The sequence below is a fragment of the Danio aesculapii genome, chromosome 15, assembly GCF_903798145.1.
Source record: "Danio aesculapii chromosome 15, fDanAes4.1, whole genome shotgun sequence".
Taxonomy (NCBI): Eukaryota; Metazoa; Chordata; class Actinopteri; order Cypriniformes; family Danionidae; genus Danio; species Danio aesculapii.
The window spans coordinates 33,382,228-33,408,186 of record NC_079449.1 but is presented as its reverse complement, the minus strand read 5'-3'; the positions used below and the strand labels follow the sequence as shown (position 1 = coordinate 33,408,186).

At 37.6% G+C, this 25,959-nt stretch overlaps 1 protein-coding gene across 1 annotated transcript in view; it reads right to left on the bottom strand.

Annotated features, from left to right (window-relative positions):
- Positions 1-25,959, bottom strand: part of numbl (NUMB like endocytic adaptor protein) — a 91,922-nt gene that overhangs the window by 64,792 nt on the left and 1,171 nt on the right. The gene's annotated exons all lie outside the window — the stretch shown is intronic.

Sequence of the window (25,959 nt, the reverse complement as noted above, 5' to 3'; positions counted from 1 at the left end):
CATGTAAATCACTCACGCTTGATGCTTCATCCGCATCTGGTGTAAACGCACCATAAGGATTGCGCCATTTTCACAGAATACATCTTTACATTCCAATGCACTTTTTTTCCATTGTTTCTATCTAAATGTGAACCATGTCACCATTACGCTATTGTGTCACATATGCAGTGCGGCTCATCAATGTTAGTTCAAAAGCAGTGGACCAATCAGAAGAACTCAGAGGTGGGGCAAAGGTTGCAAGCGGGTCAATCTGTGCTTTTTAAAACACTATTGGTTGGGTTTAGGGAAGAATGAGGGTGGGTCAGTCTATCAGTCAGTCAGTCAGTCAGTAGACAGTGGGCTCTGGTGGATTTGCATGAGAACAGCAGGTGTGTATGGCACTTGCGAGAGAAATTTGAGATCTCAAAAAGTGTACACACCGGCCTCTGATGAATTGACAATAACAAAAACTCATATTTGGCGCTCTCCAGAATTGTATATAGGGGTATGTAATCAAACTGAGCCTGGGTTGTAATCTACATTCCTAATCCTACCCAAAACCTAAACCCAACTACAACCTTACTAACTATTTATAAGCAGCAAATTAGTAGCTTACTAAGCTAATAGTCCTAGTTAATGGTATGTTAATTGAGTGAAAATGGAAGTGTTACCGACTAAGTTCAGAGAAGAGAATCGCAGTGTATTTAGAAAATCTCAGAATTTAAGCAGAATTATTTGCAATGCATCAATTTATTGTCCCAGCTCTAATGTTAACTTATTCATAGATGAAAAAATATAATTCTTATGCTAATTAATGCAGGTCTTCAACATCAGAGCCAACAGATTCAGTCTAGTCTTGGTCTTTTTTTTTTTACACAGAAGAGACTGGAGAAGATATAAAAGGTGTGGCCTGACAAATGTGAGGATTTGAAGGGGCCGGACGGGTGGGCACACTGCGATTAAAGCCTGGATCACAGATGGCCACCGCGTCTCATCTTTCACTGGGCCCCAGCAAATCATTAGCGGAGGTATTGCTGAGGGGTCTTTGTCAGCACGTGCGTCTGTCAAACACAGGCGTGTGTCATGAACAATGGCTGGACTACAAAGACACACGGTCGGCCTCCTGCCACCAACACAAGCCCTCTGAATTGCAAGGCACGCGTAACTTGGAACAATAGGGAGCGGGACGGGTACTGGGTGGCATCAAGCCGACACATGGCCCACCCTCAAGCTCTCCAGCCAAAAACCATCAGCATTCTGTCGGGCCCCATTTTGGCAGGCTTACAGATTTTGTAATTTTTTGTTTTGTTTTATTCAAATCACCAGGAATTGATCAAAAGTTAAAATAAAATGAATATGTGGAGATCTGTTTTAAACAAATGCTCATAAATTCATCAAATGTCCCGGCAGCATCATGGTTTCAATATTAATCCTCACAACAGATTTCAATAATCAGAAAATTAAAGGTTTTTTGAACAGAAAATCGATGAGTAACTGACGTAGTTTTGTAAAAAAAAAAGTAGCTTTTTTGTTTTCAAGCTATACTAAATGTAATGAGAAATAGTTCTTATGTCAACAAGCCAAAAAAATTAAGTTTGTTTGAATGTTTGAATGAATGAATGGACGAATGAACGAACAAACGAACGAACGAAACAATATATTACACTGTAAAAAATGCAGGGTCCCACACAATTCATTTATGTTGTCCCAACACAAATCAATTAAGGCCCCCGTTTACACTAATACGTTTTAGTTTTAAAATGCATAAGTTTTGCTACGGTTACGCCTTCTGTCCAGACTACCCCAGAATTTTCGAGCCTGAAAATTGAGCATTTTGGAAATACTGACGAGGCCGTTTTGGTTATAAATTGCTGCTGCTCTGTGTCAGTGTGGATAGGGGAAAACAGAGGCAGGGCTGCATCTGATTGGGGCTTTTTCTCAATATTAAGTGCATAAAGTTCAGTCTTGCATCCTTTCCTTGTAAGTGCAGACTTTGTAAGTTTGATATGGAAAACAAACACCAGAGGACACGTCGGGTAAATCTTCAAAGAGAACATCATACTTTATAAACTCATTCACATCACCCTGGCTAGGTTGTTTCACTATCTTAACAATAAAATTAAAACATGATGTAAGGAACTGCCTATTTTAATTTTGATATTAGCAACTTAACAGACACTAAAAATGTTGAGGCATCGTGTGCATATTTATATGACCGTCATCTTCATTGTATGCATATTTACAAAATGGAGCCTATAACATAACTGCCTCCTTTCATTTTTATTGAAAATACAAACATATCTTGTCTCTTTTGCTGAATATAAGTTTTAATAATCAATAATGGCCATTATAAAAGTATAACTTACATTAAGTTTATACAATAGAGGAAATAAAGGCAGTCAATCAGTCAAATGTGCAGAATCAGTGTACGTGGTTACATTAATTAATATATTAACTTATCTTTGCGCTCAGCCAAAACATGTTACCTGAGAACAAGTAATAGATTCAAAATACCAAAGAGTCATTAGATAGAGATAATATTAATTAAATATCATGTTTAACAACTATAGTAGGATGAGATCCAGCAATAAATCCTGCATAAACTGTCCAACATGCGCTGCTCTCACCTGGGGAGGTGTGCTCAAAGCACCCGCTGACTGCCTGGAGCTCAGACATCCGCATATGCTGCAGCGCATGCCAGAGTGTGTATATGGTCACGTCATGTGCGTTTTCAGCAGCGGGACGAAGATCTTTTCAGAAAAGCCAGGTGAAACTCCAATGTGGATGAGGCCTAAGTTAACTTAACAAATTAATTGGAATGCACAAAAATCAATTAAGTGGTCCCCAAAATTTTAAGAAGTGTGTTGTTTCTGCTCATTTAAGTAGTTTGAACAAGCAGCAAAAATAATAATAAAAGGTTAATAAAAGGTCTTTTTAACTGTAATAAAATATAATTTTTATCATATTTACAGCTTTTTATTCAATAAAAAGCATCCTTACTAAGACTGAAGGACATTTTTCTTTCAAACATTGAAAAATCACACTGGCCCCAAATTGTTGTCATTCTGATGGAGCCCCTTAAAAAATAGCATTGCAATCAGTTTTGTGAAAGCGTGTCTGCGTATGAGATGTAAATGCATATGGAAGCGGGGTTAATTCAGTGGAAGGGAGGTCATGCCAAAAGAAAGGAACATAAAAAGATCCTAACAGCTGGGACAGATCTACAGGGATACAATGGAGTCGGGGTGGGGGAGGGGAGCGGCAAGAGAGAAATGGGACAGGGAAAAAAAAAAAGATGGGTAGACGGGCCACCTTTCTAGAAGCCTGACAGGGGGCCTTTGTTACGGCAGCTGGTTTAGGGGAGGTCAGACCAGCTGTGCCTTCGCTGACCCCCCGTCCCCCGTCCCGCTGCCTGACCAAACACAACCAGCTGCATGAGGGAGGAGTCTGGGGTTTCACTTAGTTTGGGGGAGGGTGTTCCATACAGTGTCCAGACCTTAGGATATGTCTCACATCTAATGCCCTGTTTCCACCTTTTCAGTTATTCAATCGCAAGTGGTCAGTCAGTTGGCATTGCTGTTTCCACCAGGTACCAGGTAAATGAACATTTCCTGTTATTTTACTCATCCACAGGTCATCCAAGATGTACATGCATTTCTTTCTTCATAACATTCAAGAACATTTTTAGCTGAATCCATAGTCCTTGGTGATTCTTAAGGCTGGTTTGTACTTCTGTGTCAAGTGATCGGCATGACCCATGGAACATGTCTTTGTCGTAGTTGTGCATTTATACTTCTGCGAGCTGTTTGTGTTGCTCTGCAATAACACTTCCGAAACGCTAGCTGATAGTAGGTTTTTATGGTCCTCTGTGGGTGTTTTGTTTTTTCTGAATGCTACCGTTATGTACAAGTAGCTAAAACTTGCTCATTCGGAGACGGGAACCGGCAAACGTGTAACAATTTTAATCATAATGTAAACACAAAACAAAAGTTTCCATCTAGAGCTCCTTCACAGGACTCAACACTTGTAAACACTCGGTCCATCGGGCTCGCAGCTCTCAGCACCGCTCAGACTCGTCACCACTACCAAGCCGACCAGTCACAGAGCTTGTGTGACCTGTCGTCACGATGTGTAGTTACATTTTTTGAGAGGCACGTCAACATCGGCATCAGCCACGGCGAGGAGTATGTGACCACGCGAAGGCTGCGCCAGACGATATATGTTTGCTTGATGCAGAAGTATAAATCAGCCATAATGATTGAGGGTAACAGTCTTTTGAGATTAAATGTAAACACACACACAAGTGAGTCCAAATCAATTGCCACAGTTCCTAGAGCAAAGTGATTAGTGCTTGTAAGAAATTAGATATAATTTACAATATTATTAGCTTTAATTCAGTCTGGTCAAACAGTTCTCGACGCATGTGTGAATGTAGTCTGACTGTTGCTTTAATGACGAAGAAAGGCACCTACATCTTGGACGAACTGTGGGTGAGTAAATGAACAAGAAATTTTCATTTTTTGGGTGACCTATCAATTTAGGGCTGGAAAAAAAAATGTTTCTCAGATTTTGATTCATTTTCAATTGAACAAACCTAAACTGATTCAGGAAATGTTGTCATTTTGGAATTATGGTAGGTAAGTTCGTAGAGTATTTTACAACAGCTGTGAACATGGAAGATTCTGAACTAATTAAAATCATGAACCAAAATCAACATAGGGTCATTCTGAAAACGTAGCCCTATGTATAAATTTCTGGAGATAGCGAATTATGTAGCCAGAAGTAGGTAAGGCTGCATTTCATCTTTAAAACGCTTTGGTGTGGTATGACACCATTCCTTTTTGCGCTTACCAGCTGACCGCTTACCTCCATGTGGATGGCTTTTCCGCTGTTACCAGTTTGACCAGTAGCTCGCCATGTACATCGGCGGACTTGAGACATAGAGAGGACTTGACTATGACGAGGTTTCAGTCTGTCAAAGAACGGTTCCAGAAAGCCAAAACGAAAGCAAAAAATAAAATAAACAATTAAATAACAGTGGGTAGAATGTGTTGTAAAACCTGAAAATAGGGTAAAAATCAGGCGAGGGCTTTTCTTTTTCTGGATTGCTTTTAAAACTGTCGCTTGGGTTTAGGGAAGTAGGTAGGCAGGTCGATCGGTGCTTTAGAAAACACTATTGGTTGGGTTTAGAGAAGGAGGAGGGTGGGTCAGTCGATCCTTCAGTCAGTCATTTGACAGCGGCCTCTTGTGAATTTATGCGAGAATAGCAGGCACGAATGGCACTCAAGAGAGATATTTGAGATCTCACAAAGCATACACAGCGACCTCTGGTGGATTCACGAAAACAAAAACTGCAAAAAAAATGTACCTCCTAGGACGTATTTGGCGCTCTCCAGAAATGTATATAGAGGTGTGTTTTCAGAATGAGCCTGGGTTGACCGAAACTCTATTTTATAAAGTGATATAAACATATATGTAAATCAGTAATTTTAAACACTACAAGTGAATCTAGGCAATATAATGGACACAATCATAATAAGAAGAAATGTTTACTGAGCAGCAAATCTTTTTTTTGCAGTTTTGAAAGTACTTTGAATTCATTTTAAGAGTTTTTAATAATGCTTTGGTGTTTTTGTTGACGATGGCTACCCCTAAAAACAAAGCAATTGGGATTTAAATCTCCAATAATTGGTGATTCTAGCAATATGTATTGATGTCACATTGAAAAAATGATGTTGTCTGGCCAAAATTCAGTACAACACTTGAACGGCAGATTCTAAGCCAAATAATGAGAGCAAACATACATGATTTATGGAGGTCTACGACGTGTAAAAGATTCTTATGCAATCCACTTCCTGCCATCTGACACCATCTGCCTTAAATCCATAATGTATGTCACCAGATTACCTAGGAACGATTCGTTTTATTTCAGCATTAAAAGCTGTTAAAACATTTACAAAGTGAAACTATTGATCCCAGCATCCCTGCCCGTAAACCCACGGCTACATTCAAGACTTGCAGAGGCTGTGCATTGTCAGGAAAGGCTTGGCTCTATTGATAGACGCATCTCACTTAACCATTTTGAGGTCTGCTTATGGTCTATAAGAACTCTATAATGGATGCTAAAGTGGCCAAACGGCGAGCTAGAAGACTGTAGAATGTCCTGTAAAATCAGGAGCACGGAGAGGCTTATTCACTATATTATGCAAGAAGAGTTCTAGCAGAGCTCTTATTACACTACATCATGTTTCCAGACTTCTGCAATGACAGCCCGCGGGCACCATTTCACTACGGATATATTTGCAAGTCAGGTCTGCACTGTGGATTGCTAATGAGTGCTTGAGCATGAGGAATACCTATGAAAGGAATAAACTAGAAAGACCCTATTAAGCATATTTACACTTCAGTCTTTAAATCGAGTCTCTGAAATTGTCTTCTGAAACGCCGCTCAACACTTTTCACTTACAGGCTGGTATTAAAAAGGAAGCTCAAATGTAAAATCTCCACTTCATTGAAAGCTCAGTTCCAACAAAGTGAAATGCCTTTCCATTTAAATAATTGCATTCATCATCACGCTAAAGCCATTTACCGTCAGCATTTTGCTAAACTCATACCAAATAATAAATACATGTGTTCGATATATGACAAGTCATTTCATTTCAAACATCAAAACGTTTTTTTTTTTAGATGTTGACAGTCATATATGTGTCCTACGCTGCTAAAAACACTACATATATTTCACTAAAAAGTGAAAACTGGTCGCTTTTGCATTATTTCGAGCAAATTTGTTCTTCTGGTTTGAAAAAAAATGTAGAAACTACGACGCACTAGTTAGATCCTTGTGTAAATTCCAGTGTGTAGACTGGCTGTCTGTACCGGCAGGTACAACGTGACATCTTTGAGCTTTCATCATTAATTCAATTCAATTCAATTCACCTTTATTTGTATAGCGCTTTTACAATGTAGATTGTGTCAAAGCAGCGTCACATAAAAGGTCATAGCAAATTGGAACAGTGTAGTTCAGTTTGTAGTGTTTAAGTTCAGTTCAGTTTATCTCAGTTCAGTGTGGTTTAATAATCGCTACTGAGAGTCCAAACACTGAAGAGCAAATCCATTGATGCGTAGCTCTACCGATCCCAAACCAAGCAAGCTAGAGGCGACAGCGGAAAGGGAAAAAAACTTCACCAATTGGCGAAAGTGAAGAAAACAAACCTTGAGAGAAACCAGACTCAGTTGGGCACAACCATTTTAATTTCTCCGCTGGCCAAACGTCTTGTGCAGAGCTGCAGTCTCAGCGGCGGAGGCTGGAAGCTGGCCTCAGCGAAGACTCATTCAAGAGATAGAATTGGTTTGAACCAATCAGCGTGCTCTATTGTGAATGAGGTGCAACTTCATTATTATGCATGATAGCTTCAAAGACTGTAAATGTCCTCTGTAAATGTTGCTCTCCGAATGCAAACATGTAAATAACCAAACTATTACCCTCGTGTAGAATTTTCGCCGCATTTTGTGACAGGATAGTCTATACACACACAGCTTTCTGATGTTACCTACTAAGTGCATCTAAGTTAACAAGGAATGCGGAGGTTTTTTTTTCTCCCATACGGCGTACGGTATCAAACACTACATTAAAACTACACTCTTCCAGCAGTTCCTTGTATCCAATATCTTGTTTATCACGGGTGGCATGCATGAAATGTTTCTAAATGAAAGTGAAAGTGCCAAACTGCAGTTAAAGTCAACAAATTAAGAATTTGTCAAATAATTTGATCACTGATGTCCATGTAAACATAGTCACTGTCTTTCTTCCCTGCATCTGTGTGTTGTTTTGCCTCTGTGAAAATCAGTGCATGCTCAAACTGAAACTCCCCTTTTCATGCAAACCCTTCCCTCTTTCGCCACTCTCCACTCCCACCTAAACAAAGCTGCACTCACCCACTTTCCTGACTTTTTTCGAACTAGAGGCGTGAAAACACCCAGCTGAGACAGGGGGGTTTCATGGCCCTTTAATATACATCACCTATTTACTATATAACTGCAGGTTAACTATGCTTATATATAATAACTTTACCTGTTAAAATCTATGAGTAATTAGTCACTAGTTAATTAGTTACATTTAACATGTTAACTAATAAGCTTAACTTTCCTGAATTTGATTGTAATGCAATAATGTGCACCTCTTGTAAAGCTGCTTTGAAACAATAATTATTGTGAACAAATAAACTTGAACAAATAAACTTGAACAATATACTACCTGACAAAAGTCTTGTCACCTGTCCAAGTTTTAGGAACAACAAATAATGACTTGACTTCTAGTTGATCATTTGGTATCAGAAGTGGCTTATAAGAAAAGCAAAGTCCTCTAGATTACGCTTATTTTACCAAAACAAAATATGATCATGGCTTAATTTTTAATGATTTAATTAGGACAGTAAGGTCTGACTTTGCTTAGACAAAAGTATTGTCACTTAACAGAAATAATGTCCAGTATAGAATATAAAGTCATGGGGCAGTGGAAAAACAATCAATCACGTGTATGACACCCATGAGCTTGGAGGACTGCATCCATACATCTCTGCAATGACTCAAATAACTTATTAATAAAGTCATCTGGAATGGCAAAGAAAGTGATCTTGCAGGACTCCCAGAGTTCATCAAGATTTTTTGAATTCATCTTCAATGTTTCCTCCATCTTACCCCAGATTTGCTCAATAATGTTCATGTCTGGTGACTGGGCTGGCCAATCCTTGACCTTTTTTGCTTTCAGGAACTTGTGGAGGCTGAAGTATGTAAAGGAGTCCTTTTCTGCTGAAGAATTTGCCCTCTCCTGTGGTTTGTAATATAATGGACAGCACAAATACCTCAGGCCTTTGATGTTGCCATCCCCTTTGCAGATCTCTCGCACGCCCCCTACTGAATGTGACCCCAAACCAGGATTTTTTCTTCACCAAACTTGACTGATATCTGTGAGAATCTTGGGTCCATGCGGGTTCCAATAGGTCTCCTGCAATATTTTTGATGATTGGGATGCAGTTCAACAGATGATCCATCAGAAAAATATACCTTCTGCCACTTTTCCAAATGATCAACTAGAAGTCAAGTTATTATTTGTTGCTCTTACAACTGGGATCAATGACAAGGCTTTTGTCAGGTACTGTATATTGTTTTAGCATCGATATCACAATGTGTGTATCCGCAATAGTCACATCGCAGGATTAGATTATTTACAATATACAATTACATATACAATGATGATGACCAAGTTATTTTATGTTTGATTGTTTAATTTTAGTATTTGAATATTGTTAGCCCAGATGACCACAACACACTGTTGATTTAACCACTGTTTAATTTGTCCTCTGTCATATTTATGTTTAATTTATTCGATTTTATGCAAATGTAAGGCATAAAAAAACAGATCACACTAGCCTAAATTAACTTATTCAATATATTTTATAGGCATTAAATTCCAATGAGCCTGGAATGCCTAATTTATGGTATGGTTTAGTATACAACAAGCAAACAATGGCTAGAATGGGATGCAGTTGCAGGAACCTACAGTATAGATAAAGCTCTGGCAGGCACCAAGTTTTTTGTAATATTTCATGTGTTCTTTTGAGCTAAAAAGCGGATCCAAAGTAAAAAAAAAAAAAAACTCATTCCCACTCATCTTGGCAAGCCTCAACAAGTTACTGTCAGTAAAGAATTGGCTTCAATCAGAGTTCTGTCCATCATCTGTCTTTTGTAATGCACAGATGAGGTATGCTTCATTGCTGAGCATGCTAAGCAAATCAGTTTGTAAATTAAGCACCCTGCTGAAAGAAACAAAAACGGCCTAGGCTAGAAAAATAGACTTCTTGTATACTTATTCAAAATGCATATAGGCCTACTGTAGTTAACAAAGAGCGAATAAGTAGTAGTACACAGAATTTTTAAGCTAAAAGGCTAATATTATCTTACGTGTATCCTAGCAGTGATTTAGCACATGTTTGTGTTTTGGTTGATGTGAAATGCAACTGATCGGCTTTACTGTCATCTCTGTCATTTATTTCCTATATTTCTTAGCTTCCACTGAACTTATTGGCAGGTTTTCTTGTTAGGAAAATCCTTAGTGGAATTGAACACAGTATTTTCATTTTCCAGCTTCTCTCAGACTGATGAAAAAGTGAAACCACTAGACCAAGATAGCGAGCAAGTGCTGCAATAATGGATGAGATGGGCTCCGCGCAAGAAGTATTGATCGAGGGCAGGAGGCTAAACAGAAAACTGGAGAGACAGATGTGATTTAGCATACCACGGAAGAAAAGAAGAAATACAGCATTCTCCGGCTGTGATATGATTCTGTTTCATGAAGCAATTTTCTCTTTTATTTTGTATTCTAGATGTTCTTTGATAGTTTCCCAAATGTCTGACTCTGACGGCAAGATTCCTCCCTAAGACGTTTACAAATTCTGTGTTTACAAAAAAATCCAACTTTCCATAAACTTCTTCCTGACACTTTAGCCAATGGATTGTGGAAACGGTACTGGAGAGACGCATGAAAAGATGTTAAATAAAGAGAGCAGTGAAAACAAATACAACCTCAATGACCTCAACATCCGTCATGTGGTTCGATCAGACATGGTCAGGCAAGACAGATATGCATTTACTATGGTACATTTGAATAGGATTTCATCCTGCTTTGATGCTATTGTGTTGCTGAACTCTGTTAAAGATGTTATGATATGGATTACTGCAATCAAAAAGGCACACAAAGCAAATATATATGCAGAAAATATTACTTTTGACCATCACTTTGATGTTGAAACAGTTCGCAGTAAACGAACACTGTTTTGATTGGAAACAGTATCAAATCACTAGTGCTTGAAGTGTTTTGACAAGATTATACATATTAAATCTCCATTCACAGACAAAGCGTCCTTAAATAGTTTACTTGTGAGAGCCTTTTACATATAACCGATTCCGATAACTCTTCATATTTTGAAGGTGATAACCGATACACACAGGCCACAATACAGAATATAAATCATGATATGATTTTTCTAAGCTTGATTACTAAAAAACAAAAGGCGTTTTATTTTAAAACCTTAAGTGAGGAACTTAAGGAAACATTTAGAACTTTCCTTTGCCAAAATGATTCATGAATTCAATAAAGTATTGAAGCATGAATATAGAACATCGACAAACAGAAATAATCAGTAATTTATCAGCTGATAATTTGTTCACTTATCATGCCAATATCGATAACACTGAAAGCAAGCATTTTTGCCAATTTATGGATATCACTAAAATAATCTGATATGAACTGAAGATGGCACTAAAAATAAGCCTTCCACTTCTTCCAGACATTTGGGATCTGTATGCGTTATAAATAATCAATTTTATTTGCTTTTGAAGCAATGCAGTGCTCACAACTGGTGTAGGCATGTGTCAGTAGCTACTGTATGTTTCCTTCCAAAACTGCAAAGCGCAAAACTGGAGTATCACATAAAACATTTGCGAACAAAGCAGTTTCTATCGTCAATCGTCAATTCCTGCTTAACTGGCACCAAATATCAAAAAGAAAAACAACATTTTCTGTGCTAGGAGAAGCCACTGTTCGTCTTTTTTCCTTATAATAAATTACTTGAGCCTTAAAAGACTAAGACAAAATGGAATGAACACTCAGTGGCTTTTGGTAATAATATTAAACCGCTTTGATGACAGACTTTGGCTAAGGGATTGTAGAATAGCGTTGTCAAAAGTATCAATGTCAGTACCAGTCGGTACTGAAATTTTAAAAAATCAATTTTCCTGCTAACATTTGAGCGATGTTAAGCATGTTCTTAAACACTGCTGATTTGCCGTTGTGTTCACGTGCGCAACAGAAATGACAGTGATTGGCTGTAATGGTCATCAATTCTCAAATGTTAGTACCAAACTCTATACGTTTGACTACACTAATGACCGAGAAAATATTTCTCTTTACATCTCTGTCTGCATGATTAGATTCATGAAGCTCATTAACTTTTTGCTACAAACATGTTCTTTGGTTTTACCCAATGTGACGAATGACTGAGTGAGTTTGGCCTGTGTGTTGCTACATATTTATAGCTAGTCAAACAAGAGGTCATGCTTGAACAGTTTCCTGTTCCTGGTCACCCACAGGTGTAAATCAAATACCAGTGGGAATGTACTTCAAAAATACTTTGCTCTGAATTCATAGGGGTGCCAGTAATTGTGGCACACACATACAGTTGAAGTCAAAATGATTATCCTTCCTGTATAACAGAATTTTAACAGAAACACGTTTTTAAACATAATAGTTTTAATGGTCAATTTTTAATAACTAATTTCTTTTGTCTATGCCATGATGACAGTACATAATATTTTACAAGATATTTTACAAGATACTGGTGTTCAGCTTAAAGTGTAATTTAAAGGCTTAACTAGGGGCGTGCTCTCACTAGGCACAGTTTCCTTGAACCATGCCGAAGTGCGGTTGTCCCCCTCCCCTCTCCCCCGACGGCCTGCACTCACACTGTATCTTGCTTTTCGAACCTGAGCACGCTTACGTCATCAATGATGCGACTTTTCAGTTTAACAGGAAGAGAAGCGATCTCGCTTAGCACGGTGGGGATTTCTTTAGTTATATCGTTTTAGTCGTTTGGGATGCAGTGACACGCAGTCAAATATTTTGGCGAACAGATCTACCACATTTGACGCTCATAAATTATCATAAAAGTTCTTGTGCTGCAGGTATTAGGAGGTTTGCTGAAGGAGCAGCTGACGTGGAGCGAGGGGTTTGCGTCTTTAATAAACTACATCAGTTTGCGTTCATTAAAAAGTAAGAATGATTATTTATTCATTCATTCATTTTCTTTTCGGCGTAGTGCCTTTATTAATCTGGGGTCGCCACAGCGGAATGAACCACCAATTCATCCAGCATATGTTTTACGCAGCGGATGCCCTTCCAGCGACAACCCATCTCTGGGAAACATCCATACACACTCAATCACACACATACATACACTATGGCCAGTTTAGCGTACCCAATCCACCTTTAGCACATGTCTTTGGACTTGTGGGGGAAACCGGAGCACCCGGAGGAAACCCACGCCAACACGGGGAGAACATGCAAACTCCACACAGAAATGCCAGCTGACCCAGCTGAGGTATCAACTAGCGACCTTATTGCTGTGAGGCGATTGTGCTACCCACTGCGCCACTGTGATGCCTAGGAATGATTAATAAATCCATATGAAACAGTCCTTTAAAAGTGACATCGCGACAGTTTCGGGCTCAGGCGTGCTTTGCACTCACACTACAAGTGTACCGTGCTAAAGTCCAACCGAACCGCACTATGGCACACCTCAGGTTTTTATTCTAATGTGAAGCAAATCTTTTCAAAGATCGTAAAAATATAAAGCCAAATGTGATTTAGGTGTGTTTCCATGAAGTTAGAGCAGCTGACTGTAGTATTGGTAACCTAGCAACCAACAGTAAAAAAGGCAAGTATAATGGAATTGGTGCAATTTGTAAATTTCTAATTTTATTCAAAACTTGGCATTTACATCACTTGTTTCTCATGCAACTCTTGGAAACCCTGATGGAAACGCAGCTAATGAGACCAGAGTTTGAGGTTAATATTTTGAGCAAAATGTGAAAGACTCAATGTTTTACTCATCTTAACTCATATTTACAAAGGATGACAACATAAAAAATTCCTTTCTTAAAATAACTTTCCGACATTAAAATAAAACTCCGACATGCATAAAGATCAACCAATTGAAATAATCCATAATTTATCGGCCAATCATTTATTTACCAATATTTATAGCAATGAAAATAATCCTTTATCAGAAGATACCAATTTATTAATCTATGTAAAATTGATTTCTCACGTCCCATGAACCCTTTACAGTATAAAACCCTCAGATTACTAGAATAACTCATGCTCCATCACTTTTGTATTCATATCTGAGTTAAACCGTACTACAAAACCAGCAAATGTCAAGGCAGTAGTTTGTTTCCTCCACCTCATCCTCCTCCACCTCATTCCAGCGGGATCCTCGGTTACAGATGAGAGGATCCACAACATCTGCTCAACAGCTGAACGCTCCTGACAGATGTTTGGAAAGGGGAGGACTGAAAGCGAGGGAATGTCAGGATAGGCAAAGGAGAAAAAGCCTCCACACCCTCCGTCATTTGTCTATGTTAGCATTCGGCATGAGTCAGAGTAATTACAAACCCTGCCCACCTCCACCCAACTCACAGACATCCGAAACCTATAACCTTTTCAGAAGAGTATTTGTGGAAAGTCCAAAGAGAAATCAAAATGCCTTGGCAATCAAGGTGCATATGCCGTCATTTGCGGTACATTTTTTAATACATTACTTTCCTATTCCACCTCATTGAACAGAGACTATAAGAAACTAATGACTAAGCCATTGGTAGATTTATATCCATGCTGTGTAAACACTGTGAGCACTTTGAACATTGCTCTTTTTATTTCCGTGGACAGAACCACATTGACTCAAGCAGTGGTGTGAGTTTGAGGACCAGGCCAGGAGAACAGGAGGATTTCTGTCCCCTCATAGTAGATACTTCATCAAAGCAAATCCATAGGCTTATAGACTTTTAGGCGTATATGTAGTTTATAAAATGGACAGTTCCAGTTGTTGATGCTGATTGATCAATAGCCAATAAAGCACTGCTACTGAGCACAATAGCTGGGTTTAGGAAGTATAAACTCTATTGATTTTTTCCATTGGGAAATTGATTTTTATCAACAGCTGATAAACCTTTAAGGACAGACCTCTTGTGAACTCTGAGGCTGTTAGTCTGTTATATAGGCATTAATTAAACGTCTTCTTAAAGCAATCATGTTTAATAATATTCAGAAGCCAAAAACTGATATAAACACAACTCCTAATGTGAATGGCCGGGAGCAAGAGTTTGAATCAACAGATTTGTAAGAGATATAACGAGTAATTCATTGAACAATATTTAAATATTAGTGAGCCAATAACTATAACATTAAAAAGATGATACCAATATGGCGGATGATGTACACTCACCGGCCACTTTATTAGGTACACCTGTCCAACTGCTTGTTAACGCAAATTTCTAATCAGCCAATCACAAGGCAGCAACTCAATGCATTTAGCCATGTCGACGTGGTCAAGATGACCTGCTGCAGTTCAAACCGAGCATCAGATTGAGGAAGAAAGGTGATTTAAGTGACTGTGAAAGTCTCATAGTTGTTGGTGTAAGACAGGCTGGTCTGAATATTTCAGAAACTGCTGATCTAATGGGATTTTCACGCACAACCATCTCTGGGGTTTACAGAGAATGATCAGAAAAAAAGAAAATATCTAGTGAGCAGCAGTTCTGTAGGCGCAAATGCCTTGTTGATTCCAGAGGTAGGAGGAGAATGGCCAGACTGGTTAGAGCTAATAGAAAGGCAACATTAACTCAAATAACCACTCGTTACAAACGAGGTATGCAGAGGAGCATCTCAGAATGCACAACACGCCCAACCTTGGTGCAGATGGACTACAGCTGCAGAAGACCACACCGGGTGCCACTCCTGTCAGCTAAGAACAAGAAACTGGGGCTACGATTTGCACAGGCTCACCGAAATTGGACAATAGAAGATTGGAAAAACGTAGCCTGGTCTGATGAGTTTCGATTTCTGCTTGTATCAATGGTTCAGGCTGTTGGTGATGGTGTAATGGTGTGGGGGATATTTTCTTGGCACACTTTGGGCCCATTGTCATAAATTGAGCGTGTCAACGCCACAGCCTACCTGAGTATTGTTGCTGACCATGTCCATCCCTTTATGACCACAGTGTAACCATCTTCTGATGGCTACTTCCAGCAGGATAACATGCCATGTCATAAAACGTGAATCATCTCAGACTGGTTTCTTGAACATGACATTGAGCTCACTGTACTCAAATGGCCTCCACAGTCACAGATCTAAATCCAAAAGAGCCCCTTTGGCATGAGGTGGAATGGGAGATTCCCATTGTGTATGTGCAGCCAACAAATCTGCAGCAACTGCGTGATGCTATCATGTCAATATGGAGCAAAATCTCTTAGGAATATTTCCAGTACCTTGTTGAATCTATGCCATGAAGGATTAAGGCAGTTCTGAAGGCAAAAGGGGGTCCAATCCGGTACTAGTAAGGTGTACACAATAAAGTAGCCAGTGAGTGTACTGTGCATTGTGATTTTCAGTTTTGTGTGAAATATCCATTTCAAGAGATCTACGAGAACTACCTCAGTTTTTTGTACTGTTCTCTGAGATCCACTTATAATGTTATTAAAACTTTTACGCAATATCATCATCCTTTGCTGTTTTTGACACGAGAACAGAACACTTTGTTTGAATGGGCGTGACCGATTGTAGACATAAATGCCTACTGCTCTGATTGGCTAACAGTTTTGCATAATAACAGCACTAAACAGGCAATGTAGTAAAAGTTGGTGTACATGGGCGGGGCTTGTCCAGCTAATTACATGATAGTGTAGAGCATTAGAAAAACTGCAGTTTTATCCAGACTGCATTCAATATAAGCAGATTTTAGAGAAACCACAAAGTTTTGAGCTCTGAAGTCTACAGGATGTGTTTATAGTACTGTGAGCTCAGATATGTCAAAAGATCAAGGGAATTTTGGTTTTTTAGTTCATGACCCCTTTAATAGATGGATTATGTGGTATCCCTACAAGTTACAACAGTCCAGTAGCACTATTCAGAGTACAACACACCAATACTGTATCTATAAATAAATCATGACCAATATATTTGAATATATGATTAAAAAATGTATCTATTTACTGACCAACTTCAAAATATTACTGGTTATAAATAAAAGCTTTAGCAATAGTTCTTCCAGGAAGACTGGTATGTCACGTCATTCATAATAATTATCTCGTCAGCCTAAAACGACTAAGCGTGCTACATGTAAGCCCATCTAAACAATCTGTTTCGCTGTACTCAGGTGACTTTGCAGAAGTTTCCCTCCAACCTCCCCACCACCACCACCAGGTTGGCCTCGTCTCCACCTAGGGGTTGGCTTTGCCCTGCCGTCATCTTCAGGCAGGATCTGCCAGTTCATCCAGAGTTCTGCACAATATACAGGGCTAACGCCAAAGGACTATATGAAAGGACAGCAATGAACTTACATTTATTCAAACAATTCACAATAAATGTTAAAATGTTTATCTGCCTCCTTAAAAGTCTTTCTGGTAGAACTGAATTGTTATCTATCATTCAATTATTTCCTTGGCTTAGTCCCTGATTTATCAGGTGTCGCCACAGTAGAATGGACTGCCAAAATTGCATATGTTTTAAACAGCGGATGCCCTTCTAGCTGCAACCCCACACTGGGAAACATCATTTCATCAAAAACCCATTAAAATCCCCATTTGATGCCAATAATGAGACAGAAATCAACACACAGAAATCAAATGTTTTTACATTTAACAATCTAAAACATCCATTCTGAACCATCTCAGTTTACCATATATTTCCTTTGTATCTTTTAAGCATTTTGGACATAATTAAAAGCATAGATAACAGCAATGTATCTTCAATAAAAAAACACCATCCTGCTGTTTCAGGATTTGGGATGTGGATGCTAAAATGAACAAAAGCGGCACACAGGAGATGCTCCTTCATATATGAGGAGCGCCTCAGCACTGTAATCAGCAGGGAATTTGATTTCATGTCATAATTACGCTGTCCCTGACTTTGAAGTCGTGCCACACAGGGGAGCTCTCTGAGGCACAAACACAGAGATGCTACTATGTTTATCCGACTTCTGTTCCTCTAGCTCTCGTCCCCTCTCGCTCTTACGTAAACACACAGACAGAACCGCTGCAGATGCTTTACAAGAGTATAACAGCGCATGAGCTCTTGTAAAGCACTTCTGTTTATGACTAAAACAAGCTGCTCTATTCGTTCTGCCTTCGGTTTCGCCTCATTTCTTCATGCAACTCCTGACTGAGATTTCCATAGAAATCGGTAAAAAGGAGGGAAATTGCTCAATTCTACACAAATAAATGGTTATTGAGGTGCTTGAGTGGTTCAGATCAACATGAACTTACTGTATACCTGTGTTAACACACACAATCTTCTTGTAGATCAGTTTACAACAACTTTACATTAAATAGAGATGCCGCGAAGTTATTTATTTAATTATATCTTACAAAAAAAAAATAGTGCTGGGTAAAAATATTGTGATAATCGCATCCAAAATAAAGGTTTGTTTTGACAATTTAAGTGTGTGTACTGAGTATAGGTATTATGTATATATAAATACTCACAATCATGCATATATTTGAGAAAATGTTTATGTATATTTAGATATAAAGTAAATATGTATATGATACAAATTATATATACTATTAAATATCTATGTAACAAAATTTTGTATTGCATATGCATAATAAATATAATGCACACACATTTATTTTGGATGTGATTAAAGGATAATTAATCTTTGCCCAGCAATAAAAAAATAACACATTCTTGTTTTTGTTAAGCTAAAGAATTGAATAGCTAATTAATTAAACATATTTAATACTCAATACTTAAATAAAACTTGGTTTTCCCAATCTTTGAAAAAAACAAATTGATTTGCAAATTTCGGCTGATACCACAAACAATTTCAACATAGGCTCATTGTGGATACGTATCCCTCTCTACATTTCTGGAGAGTGCGAATTAAGTAGCCAGAGGTATGTCTGGCTATTTTGTATGTAAATCAAACACTACAGGGTGGTATGACGCTGCTGATGGCTTGTGTTCCTTTTCATGCTACCAGCTGACCGCTTACCTTCCGATGTTACCAGTTTGCCCAGTGGCTCGCCGTATATGGAGTGGAGTTGATGACGAAGTTTGAGTCTGGCAAAGAATGGTTCCAGAAACCAGGTAAAACAAAAGCAAAATAATTTAAATAAATTAACAATAGACTGAAAACGTGGTGAAAATACGCAGCCGCAACAGTTTTTCTTTTTCTAGATTGCTTTTGAAAACACAATCGGTTGGGTTTAGGGAAAGGGGTGAATGGATCAGTCCGTCAGTCAATGGACAGCAAGCTGGCCTGGTCGGCTGAAGTGTATATTGTGCCCTCTGGTGGATTTATGCAAGAAGAGGACACGTGAGAGAAATTTGAGGTCATCAAAAAGCATACACAGTGGCCTCTGATGAATTTGCAAGAAAAAAAAAACTGCAAACAGATGTGTTTTGTTGTCCTCAGAAATGTAGACCTTGGTACGTATCAGCAATGAGCCAGGGTTGAAGGATTTATATTTGGAAGCTGATAACTGATATAGAGACTTATATAAAAAAAACATGCTCACACTTTACAATTAGGGTCCTACCCAAAACATAAACCTTCTACTTTCCTAATTATTAATAAACAGTTAATTATTAGTGTATTATGCTAGTGGTATTAGTCAATGGTTTGTAATAGTATGAATTGTGACCTAAACTAAAGTGTTACTATATTCATTAATGTTAGGTAATGTATTTTACAAACAGGAACTAAAAATTAAGACAAGGATACTTCCGGATCTTTCTTTCAACTAAATTATTTATTCATTCATTCTTTTTCTTTTCCGCTTAGTCCCTTTATTAATCTGGGGTCGCCATAGCGGAATGAACCGCCAACTTATCCAGCATATGTTTTACGCAGCAGATGCCCTTCCAGCTACAACCCATCACTGAGAAACACCCATACAATTTAGCTTACTTAATTCATCTATAGCACATGTCTTTGGACTTGTGGGGGAAACCGAAGCCCCTGGAGGAAACCCACACGAACATGGGGAGAACATGCAAACTCCATACAAAAAAACGCCAACTGACCCAGCCAGGGCTCAAACCAGCGACCTTCTTGCTGTGAGGTGATTGTGCTACCCACTGCGCCACCGTGACACCCTAAAATGATTCACAAATAACAATTTTTTTCACAGTGAATCACTCCAAAAACGGTTGACATCTTGTCTTTCTTCTGTAGCGTGTGGCACATCATGTGAAAGGCACCAGTCAAAGCCCTCGTGGCCAGTAGCACACATCCAAAATGGGCCAACTGGTGGATATAATCCATAATTCATCAGGCACCAGCAGATAATGCATTTTTTGTTAGTGTGGGACCATATTGATTATAACATTTATCAGCCAATACTGATATGGTAAACAATATGCCATGCATTATTTCAAAATATATATTCAACTGCACACAGATTTTAAATCAAACCTTTAATCTTGAAGAGTCTGCAGTTATTCCTACACTGTAATAAACTATATGACAAAAATTCATGACAACAAATGATTTAATGTTACTTTAACTTATTTAAGTTATTACCTTTAGCTTAATATTATTAGTCTGTTTGACAAATGTAAGTTGAGGTGACAACAAATTTTCATTTGATTCAACTAAACAATTTTAAGCAGTAAGATTTTTTACAGTGTAGTCAAACTTTTTTAAAAAGCAACGGATTTACTTGTTTGTAAAGTAAGGTCAACTAATCACTTTTTTATTCTCCATTAACAGCAAATAGAATAGACTAGGGGAATGTTTTGCACGACAATGATGTACTAAAATCAGAAATATTCATTTTTTTAAGGTTTTACATTAAGGTGATAGAAATCAACAAGTCAAATCCATCGTCCACACAGCTGTCTCATATTGTTTATATATGTTCTGTGCATTAAATAGATGCTGACACAGCTGAAATATCTTTGGAGAAGGGCTAATGAAACATCAATATTTTTCGATTTCTCTAAACCATGTATTTTTGCTGTTTCAGCTAAATATATTTTGCTACCAAACTGTCAAGCGCATTGCAAAGTGAATTTAAGACAGGATAAGTGAAATTGAATCTACATCCACAGTATTAGACTCGTTAATTCAATAGAAACGTTTTGATCCAAGACAAATTCCTTTGCAGAATCTTGCCAAGTATCGCAAACGACCCATTATGAGCACTAGGAAGGGGAAGAAGCTGTATCGCTCTGTCACTTGAGATCTCACTGGAAAGTCCATTGAAGTGTGGTCATACATAATGTAAAGTCATGTAGTAGCTGATGTGTTTTGGTGTTCTTAATGCAGAGGAAAATGTAAGGTCTACAAGCAAGTGCTGAAACATGCACATGCATGACATGTAGAGGCCGACCTTAGAAATTGAGCTCAACTGCTTTGATTTTCACAGCTGAATGCCATGCACACTTAGATTTGATTTCTTTGAATGACTCCAGGAGTTTCCACACAAGTCTAGAGGAAACAAGGAGAATCACTTTTTCCAAAGAAACTGTTAGATTTTTTGGAGGGGTTTTATTTATTTTGGCAAATAAATAATATATACTGGAACTTAGAATTATTTTTGTCTTATTGCATATTGTACATTCAAACACACACATATATATAGTGCCTATAGAAAATCATTATACCCTGTGAAAATCTATAACTTTACTCACACTACACCCTGCTTTCAAAAGACCTTCGTATTAGACACGTTAGGAGAAGGCTACAAAAACATTTTAAAGGATGGAAAAACTCCATTGGAATGTGATTTGATTTTAGGGCGTATGGCAAATAAAGTCAATAATTCAAAGGGATATGATGATTTTCTATAGGCACTGTATACAGTGCTCAACCTAAATGTGTTGTAAGTTAAATTAATAATTTCTATAGGATGCTATACAAAAAGATGTGTGTACATTAGATTACTCAGTACCAAAGCCAAAACTGGAACTATTCTAACAAAGTAACTTATGATCATAATGCAAAAATGAGTACAGCCATTGAATATGTTAGGGGTAAATGTTACCCCTATGACATTTTAATAAAGATTAATATTACATTAATCTGAAATTTTCAGGGTTTTTGTTGATGTTTATTTGTTTTTTTGCAAACTCTTATTTAAATTTAAATGTTTTATGTTTATATTGTCCATGAGAAATGGGAAATAAATCATGAAATATGAAATATAAATAATATAAAAATGAGTGTACTCATTTATAACACATGTGAACTATATATATATATATATATATATATATATATATATATATATATATATATATATATATATATATATATATATATATATATATATATATATATATATATATATATATATATATATACACTCACCGGCCACATTATTAGGTACACTTGTCCAACTACTTGTTAACGCAAATTTCTAATCTAATGGCAGCAACTCAATGCATTTTTGCATGTAGACATGGTCAAGACGATCTGCTGCAGTTCAAACCGAGCATCAGAATGGGAACGATAGGTGATTTAAGTGACTTTGAACATTGAACATGATTCATGATTTTGCAGTTTTTGTTTTCGCGAATTTACCAGAGGCCGCTGTGTACGCTTTCAATATTCTCTCGCAAGTGCCATTTGGCCTGCTGAGTTCACTGTACTCAAATGGCCTCCACAGTAGGGCTGCACAATTAAGTCGCTGCTCGCTGCATCTCAAGTCCGCCAACGTACATGGCAAGCTAATGGACAAACTGTTAACAGTGGAAAAACCAATCATATGAACGTAATCGGTCAGCTGGTAAGCGTGAAAAGGAATGGCGTCATACCACCCCGTAGCATTCGTTTTAAAGACAAAATGTAGCCATACATACTTCTGGCTACATAATTTGCAATCTCCAGAAATGTATACGGGGCTACGTTTTCAGAATGAGCCTATGTTGCAGTTTTACACATGGCAGCAACATATTATTAGACATGAATGTAACTAATGGCTTTGAACATAACAATAAAACTATCAAACACATCACTGTTCCAACCCCTAATTTTGAATATGTTGCTGTGTGCTTAAAATGTGACATATAATCTATCAAGCAGTCAATCTACACAAAGCGCTGTCAGCTGGTCTCTTGAACAAAAGTAGATTGCATCATTTCACACATTATAAAAGCCTTTTGAAGAGATAAGCCAAAATATTTCATCAAATATAAGAAATGACCATTGAAAGTAAAACAAATCACAAAATCGCAACTCAGCCACTGCGATTGATGAATGGCTCAGGGAATAAACGGAAATGGCTTTTTTTTTCAAGCAGCGGCTCTCTGCGTGGCGTAAAATTGTAGTCCATTGTTCAGAAGTCACACCCTTATTATTACACAGAAAATCACATCCTTCTCCAGCACCGCAGATTAACTGGCAGCCGTCTGATTGCCCTTTGCCCTCTCGCTATTGTAGTTTCAGCTGCTGTGTCCTCTTGTTCGTCCATCTGGATAACAATGAGGCGCAGACTTACACCACAGACAAGAGAAACAGACGGTACCCACTCAGGACAGTTTAAAAAAAAAACTCCAGTCCAATACCAACAGTCAGTGTGACAGGTGATTAAATAGTGCACCGTGGAAAAGTTGCTTACAGACGTGCTTACAGTTTTATGGGGGGTGGTGAATTACACTGTAAATAAATACTGGGTCCCACAAAATTACTTCATGTTGTTCCAACACAAATTGATTAAGTTAACTTAACTAATTTAAGTGGATTGAACAAAAACAATTTATGTCGAGTTCAGACTGCATGATTTTAGCCCTGATTTTGACTCGCCGACAGGTTTTGAGAAATCGCTGACAAATGCCTGAAATCACAGGCAAATCGGTGCTCGTTCATGTGAGTAACAATCACACAGTGTGAACTATCAAAGACACAATCTGAGAGAATCAAAAATTCTAATCATTCCATGTGAAATGAGTTTTGACTGAACATAACATTGGCAATCACCTACAGCCAATGAGAGAGCAGCATCCACTAGTATGGGTATCTGCAGGCCAGCAGAAGGTTGTGGGAGAAGTTAAAGGCGCTCATTTTCATTTGGACCCAAGAAATGGATGAAAAACTAGTGGAAATTTGGCAGGAGCACCCATGTCTGTTTGACGTGTCATCTGAGTAATATCACAACTGGGTCAAAAAAGAAAAAAATTGAGGAGAAATTCCCTTCAAACCCCTTCAAATATGTAAATTTTCTACCACATTAAAGGCTTCTTTCTCATTATGTAGTTATTAAACGAAAGATATACTACGTGTTTTTGGTTGTGAGACGTAGTTTGGACAAAGTTGACAGCGATTCTTCCTATTGTAAAGTCATGCATTGTGAAACCCCTGTCGCCGATCCATCTTGCAGTGTAAACAAAGCAGCGACAGAAATCTAGCCCAGATCGTCATGCAGTGTGAAAACATCTGTGACACAATTACTTTGAAATTCATGCAGTCTGAACTGTGCACAAAAAACACAAAAATTGTGTTGTTTCAATACATTTTAACCTTCCTGTTTTGTTTGGGTCAAATCTGACTGATTTACAACATAAAACACTCATAAATATTGTGTTTTACATCTGATTGCCTCAAGGCCTTTTGATAACGCATATAAACATATAACATATAAAAATGATGTTCACCTCTTTCATTGAATTTTGAGTGTTTTAATCATCCATGTTACACCTGGGGTGTTCCTGGTCAAAAGTGACCGCCATAGGAAATGAATGGGTATCCAGACTATATACAAGGCATGGGCCGGTATAAGATTCTGACGATATGATAACCTTGGATAAAAATATTACAGTTTCACGGTATCATGGTATTGTGCTCACTGCTGTAAAATATATTCTTTTTAAATGTCTGGGTAAAAAACAAAAACTTTTTTCCCCTTTGAAAAAAATATATTCTATTTTTTGAAAGATTTATGATATTTTGAAGCAGTAAACATGTCAGGCTAAATAATGAAAATGAATCATAGACTTCTGCTGTCTTCATTAGTTTCAAAAACTCTTTACAATTTAAAAGGGCATCTTTGGATATTTTATCTGCTGGAGATACTGTTGTCCTAAAAAACAAAAAAAATATAAATAAATTAAAAATCGTACACATACTTTAGGAACGGCATTACAGAAAATTTTGGCGGTTTTAAAACCTTGACTTTTCCAAACCGTGGTTTACTTTGAAAACGGTTATCGTCCATCAGACAGAAAACATCCCCATACACACCACCCCAACTCACTCACAAAACATTTCAGAGTGCTAATGTAATACAGTATGATGCGGGCAAAACCAGAGTATATACAGGAATCAGAGAATGAAATTCAACACATTTTAAGACCTTATAACCACTTTTCAACCGGAAACACTGGCGAGATTTTAACTTACAGTATACTTACTAAAAACTAATGTAAGAAATTAATCCAAAACTAAAACATTATTCATATACTGTATACAAATTATATTAATACTATTAATACTAGAATACTATTAAATCTAGCTAATTCAGCAGGTTGGCGCCTATAGAATGCAGAAATAATGGTGTTGCCTTCATTACTGCAGTAAACAAAGCAGCATGATGTGAAATCTAGTATTGATTTCGTAAACTACATACCATCCTGATTTTCACAGATTTAATTCAGGCAAACTTTAGCTTACAAACATACAGTGCATAATCAAATATGCTATAAAACTGAATACCTTGCAAAATAGCATTTAAGACTTTTTTATACTTTTTAAGAGCCTTAAATTTATCTACATTGATTTATCAACTTTTAATACTTTTTAAGAGCCCGCGGACACCCTGAAAACAAACAAGACTTGAAAATAATAAAGTATTAGCCATTTCTTTGTGACAACTTACTAGCAATTTCTGAATGAAAACTGTTTCCTGATTTAAGAGTAGATCTCTTCTCCAAAAATCTTTTCTTTGAACATCTTTAGAAAAAGTAATTAGCATATAAACGAACATGAATTTCTGCATATGACTTCAACATATGACTTCAAATACTTTCAGAATTAAAATGGTCAAAATTAGCATTCTACTCATAAATTTATTTCATCTGCATTATCCGAACAATGCATTTAGGTATGACTCCATCAACTAAGTTGAGTAGCCTAACGTTAAATAACAAATGCTAACACTTTACAATAAGGTTGCATTAGTTTAATGTTAGTTCATGTGTTTACT